The sequence below is a fragment of the Callospermophilus lateralis genome, chromosome 2 (assembly GCF_048772815.1).
Source record: "Callospermophilus lateralis isolate mCalLat2 chromosome 2, mCalLat2.hap1, whole genome shotgun sequence".
Taxonomy (NCBI): domain Eukaryota; kingdom Metazoa; phylum Chordata; class Mammalia; order Rodentia; family Sciuridae; genus Callospermophilus; species Callospermophilus lateralis.
Genome location: NC_135306.1, coordinates 21,800,133 through 21,812,986, shown reverse-complemented (window position 1 = coordinate 21,812,986; position 12,854 = coordinate 21,800,133). Strand labels below are relative to the sequence as shown.

Genomic DNA, 12,854 nt, shown 5'->3' with positions numbered 1-12,854 from the left:
TAGATACACATTCTAGTTCTAAGTCCTGGGCGTTCACTTGTGACAGGTCTTAAGTCCAGGTTGCTGAACTCTATCTGAGCCGGAGGAGTCTGGTGCAAGGAGGACAACAGCGATGGAGGTCTTGGTCTCTCTTTTCACGTCCTGTTAGTCTCCCCAACCTACAAAAGGCTGGGTTTTTAAGTCACAGTCCAGTTGTGTTTGCAGCTGATAACTGGGTGAGCTCTGGGGTCTACACCCAGGTGTAGACTCTTATGTCACTAACTTAAATCTATTTAAGTTCTGTGGTTTACCTAAGTTTTGCAGTTTATGCTACATCATGGACATAATGCTCATAGTCTTTATCTAACACACACACACTCATTAATATAATCCACAGTCAATAATCCTATAATATTTTTCTGGTTCTCATATCAGCTACTAAGCAGCTTCAACTTGGATGGCCGATGGCACTGTCAACTTTGACCATATTAGACACACTGAGATTAATTGACCTAACTACATGTATTAAGAATGTCCAAGATTACTGCCCTGTTTGGAGGGCTACTAGAAGGATTCCCAAGATTTAGTATACTGTTTCATATCAAAGATTGATTACAGCAATGTAGTAAGGAGGGAAAAGAATCAGGAAGAGTCTGGAGACACTCATAGGTGAGTATCCCTAAGCTCTCTTCTTATGAGGGATGATGTAGTGGCACCCCCTTTCTCCACAGAAAAGTCTTAACTGGGTTTCTCCAGAAATCTTCACTCTGGCTGATTATGGGACTGTCAGCAAAAGAGTCTCTACAAAAGAGTTCAATGTAGATAAACTTCCTATTTTCGTGTTGCGCTGTCTTACTTGGCCACCGGCTGGGAAGAAATCAGCGCTCCAGGCGTTTTTCACAAACATGTAGCCAGTGTAGTAGTCTGTAGAAATGTGTCAACAAGGACTCTGGCCTTGAGCTGGCTTCACAGAGATGTCTACATTTCTGATAAGAGAAGTTCCCAATTGGGCTCCACGGTAACAGCTGGCACAGGGGAGGAAAGAAAGGGGAGAAGAAGCTCTCCTCTTCTCAGGTGCTGTCCTTGAAGGGTTAACTTGCCCAGAACAGTGATAGAAAAAGCTGCTTTTATGTAGGCTGGGGATGTGGCTCCATCCATAACACGCTCACCTGGCATGCATGGGGCACTGGGTTTGATCCTCAGCACCACATAAAAATAAAATAAAGATGTTGTGTCCACCAAAAACTAAAAAATAAATATTAAAAAATTCTCTCTCTCTTAAAAAAAAAAAAAGAAAGAAAAAGCTGCTTTTATGTGAACTTCTGCAGACTGTGAACTTCTGAGCCCCTCCCCTTACATGCTGGGTATAAAGTTCTGAAACTACCTGAACTTAGGGTTCAGGGGATTGATTGATTATAGCAAAAGCTGCCCTCTGAACCTGGCTACAGCTGAATCAAACTGTTTCCTGCTATCTTTGGTGCCTTGCCTCATCTGTCCCTACAACAATGACACAGCACATTCTTCCCTCTGCAATGAGAATGTGTCCCCTCAACAATAAGTACTGAGGAAGAACTTGAACTGCAGGTTAGATGTGTTAGCTCATATTTTTGCTTAGAAAGTCAAGGGGAATGAGAATTACATCATGTGGAATTTAGAGGTGGTACTCTATGGAACATAGGTCAGAAGCTCTGTCACTGGTGCTTAAATGAAGACATTTCTGAGGAAGGTTTCATCAGAGTAGAAACTGCTGAGGAAGCATGAGTTGAGCCTCTCACCCTCCCCAACCATCCATGAATTAATCACACGAAGTACAACATATTCTGGCCCCATCTACTTTGTTGATCTCAGAATATTCAGAAAATGGTAAAAATCACACAGTATGAGTTACAATCATCTCATGTTTCTGTCCTCATGTTTTTCAAGTTTAGTTTTTCTGTAGAGTTTCAGAAAGAGAAAGAGTTATTTTTAGGTTTGGGTTTGAACCAGATGGCTTCCTCATTTTGAGAGCAAAGGGGGTGGCAGGGAGAAAATCCACAAAATTTATCTGTGAAAAGGAACAAATAGGGAAAATAGAAATAGGATTGTTTTCAACATGTCCTCTTTTCTGTTATCTAATGCCTCAAAAACTTGAAGTTAATCTTGTAAATTCAACAGGTGTTCTTGGATTTTTCTTTTCACATCTTTCAAGAAAGACTAATTCAGTTTCTTTCTTCCTATTATATAGAAAACCAAGAATTTCGTGTTGTGTTCAAAATGATTAAACCATGAGTTCAATTTTGTTCCATTTTTTTTTTATATGTTTCAAACAGGAATACCTAGACTCACAGTCAGAGACCTTTTCTGTCTGGCAAGTAATCTTAAACAGTTTATGTACTGGTTGCTTAAACATAAACAGGCCATGGTCAGAGATGATCACAAAGTTGTGCACAAATTCAATTTCCTATGACAAAAATAGTTGATAATTGGGAGTGAAAAAAGTCAGTTTTCCTTGTGATGGTTTGGCTATGAGGTGTCCCCCAAAACTCCTGTGTTAACACAGGAATGTGAAATGACTGAATTGTGAGAACTTTAATCAATCCCAGTTTGAATGGGTTGACAGGGCAGTAGCTGTAGGCAGACATGCATGGTGTGGCTGGAAAAGGTGGGTCTCTGGGGTGTGTCCTGGAAGGGTGCACTTCCCTATGGCCCTCTCCTCCCCATTTCCTGATACCAGCCTTTAGCTGAGCTGCTTTCCTCTGCTGGGTCTTACTCCATGGTATCCTGCCTCACCTTGGGCCCAGAGCAGTAGAGTCAGTATGGAATGAGACCTTGAAACCGTGAGCCCCAAACAAACTTTGTCTCCTTTAAATTGTTCTTATTTGGTATTTTGGTTACAATGATGCAAAATCTAACTAAAGCACCTTTAATAAGTATAATTCCCCTTATTAATTACAAATAGTCTTGGGGTTGCAACATCACTAACTTTACTAAGCAAATATTTACAAAACACCTTAGTTATAAATAAGAGATAGAGCAGGTATGAATTTAAACTAGAGAAGTTTTTTCTTTTCTTGGAGATTCTAGAGATTCTTTGTCATTGATGTTTCTAAAATCCTGAAATGGAAGGAATTCTCATATTAGTAAACCATTGCATTCATAAGTCACACGGGCATGCATGCTGGCACTTCAATCCAATCAAGGCCAAAGTATCCTCAATACCAAGAACTGGCCACATTTGCAGCATCAGTATTTGTAGCAGTATGGTGACAGTGACACCTGCAATAGGCATGGGGGTATGGCTAAGCTTCTTGGTCAATTCCCTCAGAAACACGAGAATGAGGAGGAGAATACGTCAGCAAATAGACAAGCTGGTGACAGAATACCCTACTTGTCACAAAAAATTTCAGGATGCTAGAGACCCTGTGGAGCAGATGTGGAACATTCAAGAAATGTTTATTATTATTATTATTATTATTATTATTATTATTATTATTTTATGAACCTCATTTGAAACTCTAGGTTGGTATGGCCTGGGTAACATATATACAACACCACAATGAATGTCTTTGTGCATACCTCTTTTTTCCATGTTTGGAATTTTTTTCTTATGGCAGAAAAGTATTGGGCCAAGAGTATGAGTAATTTCTGGGAATTGAAACAATGCTTGAGCTCCTCAATTACAGGTATTACAATCACCACATTACTTTGCAAACAGTTATCCCAATTATTAATTTATGAAATCCCAAGGAAAGTGTGAACTGTCCTCTTTCACCCATTTTGCTAAAATTGGCTATTGCAAATTTTACAATCTTTGCTAATTTTGTCAGGTAAATATAATTTGAGGCTAATATTTGCATTCCTAGGATTACTAGCCAAATTAAGTATCTCCTTTTCTGTCAACTGGTTTGATTTCTTTTTCTGAGAATGCCTATTGAAGATTGTTGTTGGTTTAAAAAAATTTTTTTAATTAGCTATATATAAGTATAGAATGCATTATGCACTACATAAGTAGAGTGCATTTATGCACTTTGATATATCATACATGTGCAGAATCATATTGGTCATGCAGTCACATATATACATACATTAATAATGTCTGTTTCATTCTACTATCTTTCCTATCCTCACATCCCCTCCCCTTTCCTCTCATCATTTCCCTCTACCTAATCTAAGGTAATGCTATTCTTTCCTAGCATCCCCTGCCTTATTGTGCATTAGCTTCTGCATATTAGAGAAAACATTTGGCCCTTGGTTCTGTGGGACTGGCCTACTTCACCCAGCATGATATTGTCAAACTCCAACCATTCACTGGCAAATGGCATAACCTCACTCCTCTCCAAAGCTGAGAAATACTCCACCGAGCATATACACCACATTTTCTTTATCCATTCATCTATTGAGGAACACCTAGCTTGGTTCCATAATCTAGCTATTGTGAATTGAGCTATAAACATTGATGTGGCTGGGTACTATAGCATGCTGACTTCAAGTCCTGTGGGTATAAACCAAGGAGTGGGATAGCTGGGTCAAATGGTGGTTCCATTCCCAATTTTCTGAGGAATCTCCATATTGCTTTCCATAGTGGTTGCACCAATTTGTAGTCCCACCATCAATGTGTAAGTGTACCTTTTCACACATCCTGGACAACATTTATTGTTGCCTGTATTCTTTTTTTTTTTTTTTTTTTTTTTTTTTTTAAGAGAGAATGGAGAGAGAGAGAGAGAGAGAGAGAGAGAGAGAGAATTTTTTAATATTTATTTTTTAGTTTTTCGGCAGACACAACATCTTTGTTTGTATGTGGTGCTGAGGATCGAACCCGGGCCGCACGCATGCCAGGCGAGCGCGCTACCGCTTGAGCCACATCCCCAGCCCCTGTTGCCTGTATTCTTGATGATTGCCATTCTGACTAGAGTGAGATGAAATCTTGGAGTAGTTTTGACTTGCATTTCTCTAATCACTAGAGCTGTTGAACACTTTTTCATATATTTGTTGATCAATTGTATTTCTTCTTCTGTGAAGTGTCTGTTCAGTTCCTTAGCCCATTTATTGTTTTTTTTTTTTTTTTTTTTTTTTGTGTGTGTGTGTGTGTGTGTGTGTTTTGAGTTCTTTATAAATCCTAGAGATGAATACTTTATTGAAGGTGCATGTGGTAAATATTTTCTCCCAGGCTGTAGGCTCTCTCCTCACATTATTATTTCCTTTGCTGAGAAGAAGCTTTTAAGTTTGAATCCATCCCATTTATTGACTCTTGATTTTACTTCTTGTGCTTTAGGAGTCTTGTTAAGGAAGTCAGATCCTAGCTGACATAGTGAAGATTTGGGCCTATTTTTTCTTCTATTAACCGCAGGGTCTCTGTTCTAGTGCCTAAGTCTTTGATCCACTTTGAGTTGATTTTTGTTCAGGGTGAGAGAGAGAGGTTTCATTTCATTTTGCTACATATGGATTTCCAGTTTTGCCAGCACCATTTGTTGAATAGGCTATCTTTTCTCCCGTGAATGTTTTTGGCACCCTTGTCTAGTATGAGATAACTGTATTTATGTGAGTTTGTCTCTTTTGTCCTCTATTCTGTATCATTGGTCTACAAGTCTATTTTGGTGCCAATATTATGTCATTTTTGTTACTATAGCTATGTAGTAACAAAATAGGTCTGGTATTGTGATGCCTCCTGCTTCACTTTTCTTGCTAAGGATTGCTTTAGCTATTCTAGGTCTCTTATTTTTCCAAATAAATTTTGGGATTACTTTTTCTATTTCTATGAAGAATGTCATTGGGATTTTAGTAGGAATTGCATTAAATCTGTATAACACTTTTGGTAGTATGACCATTTTGACAATATTAATTCTGCCTATCCAGGAGTATGGGAGATCTTTCTATCTTCTGAGATTTTCTTCAATTTCTTTCATTAGTGTTCTGTAGTTTTCATTATAGAGGTCTTTCACCTCTTTTGTTAGATTGATTCCCAGGTATTTTATTTGTAAACCAGCTATTGTGAATGGAATAGTGTCCTAATTTATCCTTTAGTGGATTCATCACTGATATATAGAAATGCATTTGATTTATGAGTGTTGATTTTATAACCGGCTACTTTGCTGAATTCATTTATTAGTTCTAGAAGCTTTCTGGTGGAATTTTTTGGATCTTCTAGGAATAGAATCATGTCATTAGTAAATAGTGATAGTTTGAGTTCTTCTTTACCTATTTGTATCCCTTTAATTTCTTTCTTTTGTCTAATTGCTCTGGCTAGACAAGGATGATGTTGAATAGAAGTGGTGAAAAAAGATTGTTCCAGTTTTTAGAGGGAATGCTTTCAATTTTTCTCCATTTAGAATGATGCTGGCCTTGGGTTTATCATATATAGCTTTTACAATGTTGAGGTATGTTCCTATTACCCCTAGTTTTTCTAGTGTTTTGAACATGAAGTTATGCTGAATTTTGTCAAATGCTTTTTCTGCATCTATTGAGATGATCATATGATTCTTGTTTTTAAGTCTATTAATATGATGAATTACATTTATTGATTTCTGTATGTTGAACCAACCCTGCATCCCTGGGATGAATCCCACTTGATCCTGGTGCATTATCTTTTAAATATGTTTTTGTGATTTGCCAGAATTTTATTTATTTATTCATCAGGGATATTGGTCTAAATTTTTCTTTCCTTGATGTGTCTTTGTCTAGTTTTGTATCAGATGATATTAGCCTCATAGAATGAGTTTGGAGATGTTCCTTCCTTTTCTATTTCATGGAATACTTTGAGGAGTATTGGTGTTAATTCTTCTGTGAAAGTCTTTTAGAACTTGGCTGAGGATCCATCTGGTCCTGGGCTTTTCTTGGTTGGTAGGCTTTTGATTGCATTTTCTATTTAATTACTTGAAATTGATCTGTTTAAATCATGTATGACCTCCTCATTCAGTTTGGGTAGGTCATATGTCTCTAGAAATTTGTTGATTTCTTTGATATTTTCTATTTCATCAGAGTATAAATTTTCAGAATAATTTCTAATTATCTTCTATATTTTAGACATGTCCCTTGTGACATTTCCTTCTTCATCTTGTATTTTAGAAATTTGAGTTTTCTCTATTTTTCTCTTCATTAGCATGGCCAAGGGTTTATCTATTTAATTTATTTTTTCAAAGATCCAACTTTCTGCTTTGTAAATTTTTTCAATTGTTTCTTTTGTTTCAATTTCATTTATTTCAGCTCTGATTTTAATTATTTCCTGTCTTCAACTGATTTTGGTGTTGTTGTTCTTTTTCTAGAGCTTTGAGATACAGTTTTAGGCCATTTATTTGTTGACTTTTTTTTTTTTCTTCTTCTTCTTCTTTTTTATTTGTTTATTTTTTTGTTGGTGCTGGGGATTGAACCCAGGGCCTTGTGCATGCAAGGCAAGCACTCTACCAACTGAGCTACATCCCCAGCCCCTTTTTCTTCTTCTTCTTCTTCTTTTTTTTTTTTTAACAAAGCTCAAGTGTTTATTAAGAATTAAAAATACTGCAAAGAAGCCATACAGTTCATTTCACAGTAAACTAAACAAACGTTTTTTTTTTTTTTTTTTTTTTTAACTTTTACTTTTCGGCTTTTTTTTTTTTTCCCTTTCTTTCTTTCTTTTTTTTTTTTTCCTTTTGGAAGGGCAAGACAGCCATTTAAGAACAATACAGCTCAAAGGGGAAGGGGTACAGCAAACAATTACAGAAATGCAGTGCACACGCTCCCCACTGACAGATGGGGTCTGCTCCCACAGCAGACCTCCTCAAGGACATCCTGTTAAAACAAAAAAACCTGGCCTACATCCCCCAGGAAGACACCCCACCGCTGTGTGGACTGCTCTCAACACATTTCCTGAAAGACCCCAAGACACTTTTCTGGAACTCTAAACCTATGCATTATTCGGTAACCTGCCCAAGTGTGGATGCAGGTGGGCCACCAGAGACAGACAGGCACCAGGACTCTGGGTGGTGTGCTTAAGCAATCAGAACCATCTGATTCTTTGCATAGTTACCTTTGATATCATTAGATGGTTCAGGAATGGAAAAGACACCCACGCTAGAAAGGCAACCCTCAAGTAACTGATTCTTTTAAAATGAAGACAAGGCGTTGCCCTCTCCTGACTCAGAGATTTCATCTATGAGTCCTAACCAGCTTTAGGTGGAAGACAAGTAAGAGATATCTCATGAAAACTTTAGCCAGAAGTATAAAAAAAGTAATTTTTCTTAAAAGACAATTAGAAAGAAACGTGCCCCACCCCCGCTTTTTTTTTTTTTTTTTTTTTTTTTTTTTTTGGTAACTTGAAATCTGCCAGCCAGACAGGGTATTTGAAGGTTAATCTGCTTCTGTTAATCCTCAATTGAAGCCACTGTCATTTTTCTGACACTAGACACATCCCTTTTAAAAGCCACCTCTTGTACACCGGGGCTGGGCCTTCAGGAAACAACGGAAAGCAGAAGCAGAGAACTTAAGAAACCAATGGTGTGTGGTAAGAATTGCAAATAAATTAACCGGGCACAGAAATGCAATGCCTTGGTGTTCAGGTGGTGTCCACTGCTCTGGGGTGGGGGTGGGGGGGGCAAAACTTGCGGGGAGGGCACATGGGAGGAAACAACACAATTTTTTAGTCATGAGAAAATGGACTATAAATCCGCTCCCTGGACACACAATTCACTTAGATTTTTTCGTGAATCTTTTCAACTTTCACAAACAACCTACCCAGATCATTTCTCAGGTCATCTAGTGGACCCTTGGCTGATTCCAAGTTGTTCTCCTTGGTTTCGATTTTGACCGAGTAGGCTACCAAACTGTCCACAGCAGTCCTGAGCATTTTCAGGTCCGACTCCACCTGGCTCACTGAGGATTTCAGGTTGTCTAGAGAAGAGAGTCTGTCCAGGAAGTCCTGAGGGGGCAGACGCGCGGCCTGGGCTCGGTCCTGACTGAGCAGCGCGTGCACCTGCTCTTGCACCTTCTGCAGCGATTCCACGGTGCTGGGGAGCTCGCCCACGCTTCTCTTCAGCTCCTCCACGTTTCGGTAGAGCGCCAGCTGGGCCTCCCCCAGGCTCCTCACGGTGCCAGCCAGGCTGTCCTTGTCTGCCTCCGTCGAGGACCCCAGGTCTTTCAGGTGCTCCTGCAGCGCAGCCAGGCGCTGCTCGTACTCCTGGCTCTTGGTCAGGAGCGACTCCAGGCTATCGGTCTGGCGTGCAGAAGCCACTTGCACGGATTGGATTTCATCCTCTAAGTTCTGGAGCCTGGAGTCCAGACCCCGACTCTCTTTCTGGAGCGCATCTAAGGCGTCGGGGGTTCTGGAGGACCCGTCTTCCTCCGGCCTGTGGGACTCGGCCTTCAGCTGGCGGAGCTCCTCCTCCAGCCTCCGGATCTCCTCCTGGAGGCGGGAGGTCGACTCCTCCGACTGCTGGAGCTTCTGGGTGAGGGCCTGCAGGGCCAGGCGCTCCGAGTCCGCCGCCTCCTTGAACGCCTGCTGCTCCTGCTGGAGGCTCACCAGCTCCCGGACCTCGGTGTAGACATCAGACTCCATGGTCTGCAGGGAGCTTCTCAGGGCCTCTGTGCCCCTCTCCCTGGACTCCGCAGAGGTCTGTATCTCTTTCACCGCATCCTTCAGGGCTCTCAGGTCCTGCTCTCTGGAAGAACCCCTCGGATTCTCCAGAGAGGCGACCTTCGCCTCCACGTCATTTATTTCCTTCTGGCTCCTCTTCTGGACCCCAGTGAAGATGGCGATGTTGTCATTGATGGACTTGGTGAGCTCCGTCAGCCTTTCCTCCACTGTGTTCTCCAGGGACGTGAAGTCCCGCTGGCGCGCATCCTTCACCACGTGAATGCCGTCAGAGAGGTCTTTGAGGATCTCGTTCTGGAGTTTTTGCAGAACTTCACTGATCCTGCTGATCCCACTCTCCCCCTGTCTCACTGCTCTCTCTGTGAGGTCTTGCTTATGTTGGGAGCTTCTCAGGATGGACTCGAAAGCCCCAAACGTGGTTTGCAGAGACTGTACCTTCTGCTCGACGTTCTGCAAGCCCTGGCCCAGCTCCTCCCGCTGCTGCGAGAAGTCCTGGTGGCTGCGCCGGACCTCCTCCAGGACGTGGTGGACACACCAGCCCGAGAAGGCGGCCGCCGCCACCAGGGCGAGGTAGAAGAGAAAGTTGAGCCCGCCCGTCCCAGAAACCAGAAGACAGAGGTAACAGGCAAATTTTCCAAACAGGTCATCTTCAATTGACATGATAATGAATTCCTCTCTTTTATCTATTTATTTATTTATTTTAAAGGAGAGAGAGAGAGAGAATTTTTTAATATTTATTTTTTATTTCTCCGCGGACACAACATCTTTGTTTGTTTGTGGTGCTGAGGTTCGAACCCGGGCTGCACGCATGCCAGGCGAGCCACATCCCCAGCCCCTGTCCCAGAAATTTTGATATGTTGTATCAGTGTTCTCATTTACCTCTAATTTTTTTTAATTTCATTTACTATCCATTCATCATTCAATTGTGTATTATTTGGTCTCCATTTGTTACAGTAGCTTCTATTTTTATTTTATCATTGATTTCTAATTTCATTCCATTGTGGTCTGATAGAATGCAGGGTATTATTTCTTTTTTCTGTACTTATTAAGAGCTGCTTTGTGGCAAAAGATATAGTCTGTTTTAGAGAAGGAGCTGTGTGCTGCTGAGAAGAAAGTTTATTTGCTCATTGATGGATGAAATATTCTCTCTATATATGTTCAGTCTAAGTTATTGATTGTATTGTCCAGTTCTATAGTTTCCTTATTTAGTCTTTGTTTGGAAGAGCTGTCCAGTAGTGAGGGAGGTGTGCCAAAATCACTATACAGTATTATTATATCGTGGTCTATTTGACTCTTGAAATTGAGATGGGTTTGTTTGATATACATGATGCTCCATTGCTGGGGGCATAAATATTTATATTTATTATGTCCTGCTTATATATACTTCCCTTGAGAAGGATGAAATGTCCTTCTTTGTCTCTTCTGATTAACCTTGGCTTGAAGTCTACTTTTTCTGAAATGAGAATGGAAACCCATGCTCGATTATGCAGTCCCCATGAGTGATAAGTTTTGTTCCCATCCTTTCACCTTCAGCCTGTGGACGTCTCTGCCCATTAGGTGAGTGACCTTGAAGACAGCCTATCGTTGGGTCCCGCTCTTTAATCCGATCTGCCAGTCTATGTCCTCCAACAACAAGCCCAGGCCACCAATATTCAAGATTACCACTGAGACATGATCTGCACTCCCCACCATCTTGATCCCCTCCCTGATTCCTGATCCCTCCCAGTCCCTCACCGGGTGGAAGGAACCCCCAGTGTAGATCTTCCCTTTGCTGACCTTTACCTCTCTTTTTCACTTCATCTTCATGGAATATTTTGTTGAGAACGTTCTGTAGTGTAGGCTCTCCAGTTGTGAATTCCTTTAATTTTTGTTTATCATGGAATGTTTTAATTTCATCCTTAAATCTGAAACTTAATTTTGATGGATATAAAATTCTCGGTTGGCATTCATTTTCTTTCAGAGCCCAAAACATACTACCCCAGGTCCTCCTAGCCTTAAGAGTCTGGGTCGAGAAATCAATTGAGATCCAAATTGGCTTCCCCTTATACATAATTTGATTTTTTTCTCTCACAGCCTTCAAGATTTTATTTCTATTCTGTGTGTCAGTCATTCTCATTATAATGTTTCTTGGTGGGGGTCTGCTGCAACTTTGTATATTTGGGGTCCTGTTAGCCTCTTGTAATTGATTTTCCATTCCGTTCTCTAGGTTTGGGAAATTCTCTGCTACCATATTATTGAAAAGATGGTGCACTTCCCCAGCCTGTATTTCTGCTCCTCCATCCACTTCAACAACTCCCAAATTTGATCCTTTCATGCCATCCAACAATTCCTGGATGTTCTTCCCATGGTTTCTCACCATCCTTTCTGCATGTTCAATTCCACTTTCAAAATTAGAAATCCTGTCTTCATTGTCTGAGGCTCTGTCCTCTAAGTGGTACAAATTTATAATTTGGTCCACTGATTCCTTCATTTCAAGGATTTCTGCTTTTTTTTTTTTTTTCATGATCTCTCTTTATTGAAGTGGTCTTTCACTTCCCATATTCCCTCCTTGACCTCATTCTCTACACCATCCTTTATTTCATATATCCATCTAACCACATACAATCTGAACTCCTTCTAAGACACCTTCTCTACCGTATTTTCAGTGGCTTCCATTGTTGAAGCACGTTGGTTTGTTTTGGGCGTTTCACTCCCCCGTTCTTTCACGCTGTTTATGTGTTTCCCCATCCAGAAATATGGATCCAAGGCAGTACAAATTCTAATCTGTAGACCCACAGTGTCCCCAAAGGTTTCCAGCACCTTGCCTTCACTAGTGAGACCAAAATCAACAGTACCCAGTGTACACAATATACAACCCTAAACCCAATAGCTCCCACCAAGTTGTCCACTGCTTTCTCGCACTAAACCAAAATGACAAGTTCAATAACTATCTATAGTACAAACAGAATACCTGTCAAAAAGATTTACAATCTCAAATGGTGGATGAGGGAACAGAGGCAGTGCAGTATACAATATTCATGAGGGAGGAAGAGAGAAGCCAGTAGTAAAAATTCACAGGAAGAGTGGAAGAGGAGCTGACAGAGACCAGCTATTGGTTGGAGAAAAGTTGGAAAGAAAATCCAAGAAAATAGACAAGAGAGAGGAAGAGTACGAACAAAGAGAAACAAAAATTAAAGACATAAGAATACAACAAAAATGCAAAACATCATTCATATATTATTGTCCTCCACACAGATGCACAAAAAACACCCTATTCCAAATATGCTAGAGAGATCAGTGAATTGAAAAATAAAATAAATCTTGCTGGAAAGTCAGACTGTCTCTGTTTGTGTTCAAC

General features: G+C 40.5%; 1 non-coding gene and 1 pseudogene across 1 annotated transcript; both read right to left on the bottom strand.

Moving 5' to 3' along the window:
• Positions 1-7,301: 7,301 nt before the first annotated feature.
• On the bottom strand, positions 7,302-7,377 carry Trnaa-ugc (transfer RNA alanine (anticodon UGC)). Its single transcript has one exon. It is a non-coding gene; the product is annotated as a tRNA-Ala (tRNA).
• A 1,240-nt stretch (positions 7,378-8,617) lies between these two features.
• On the bottom strand, positions 8,618-10,177 carry LOC143385497 (cytoskeleton-associated protein 4 pseudogene; annotated as a pseudogene).
• Between the last annotated feature and the right edge of the window lie 2,677 nt (positions 10,178-12,854).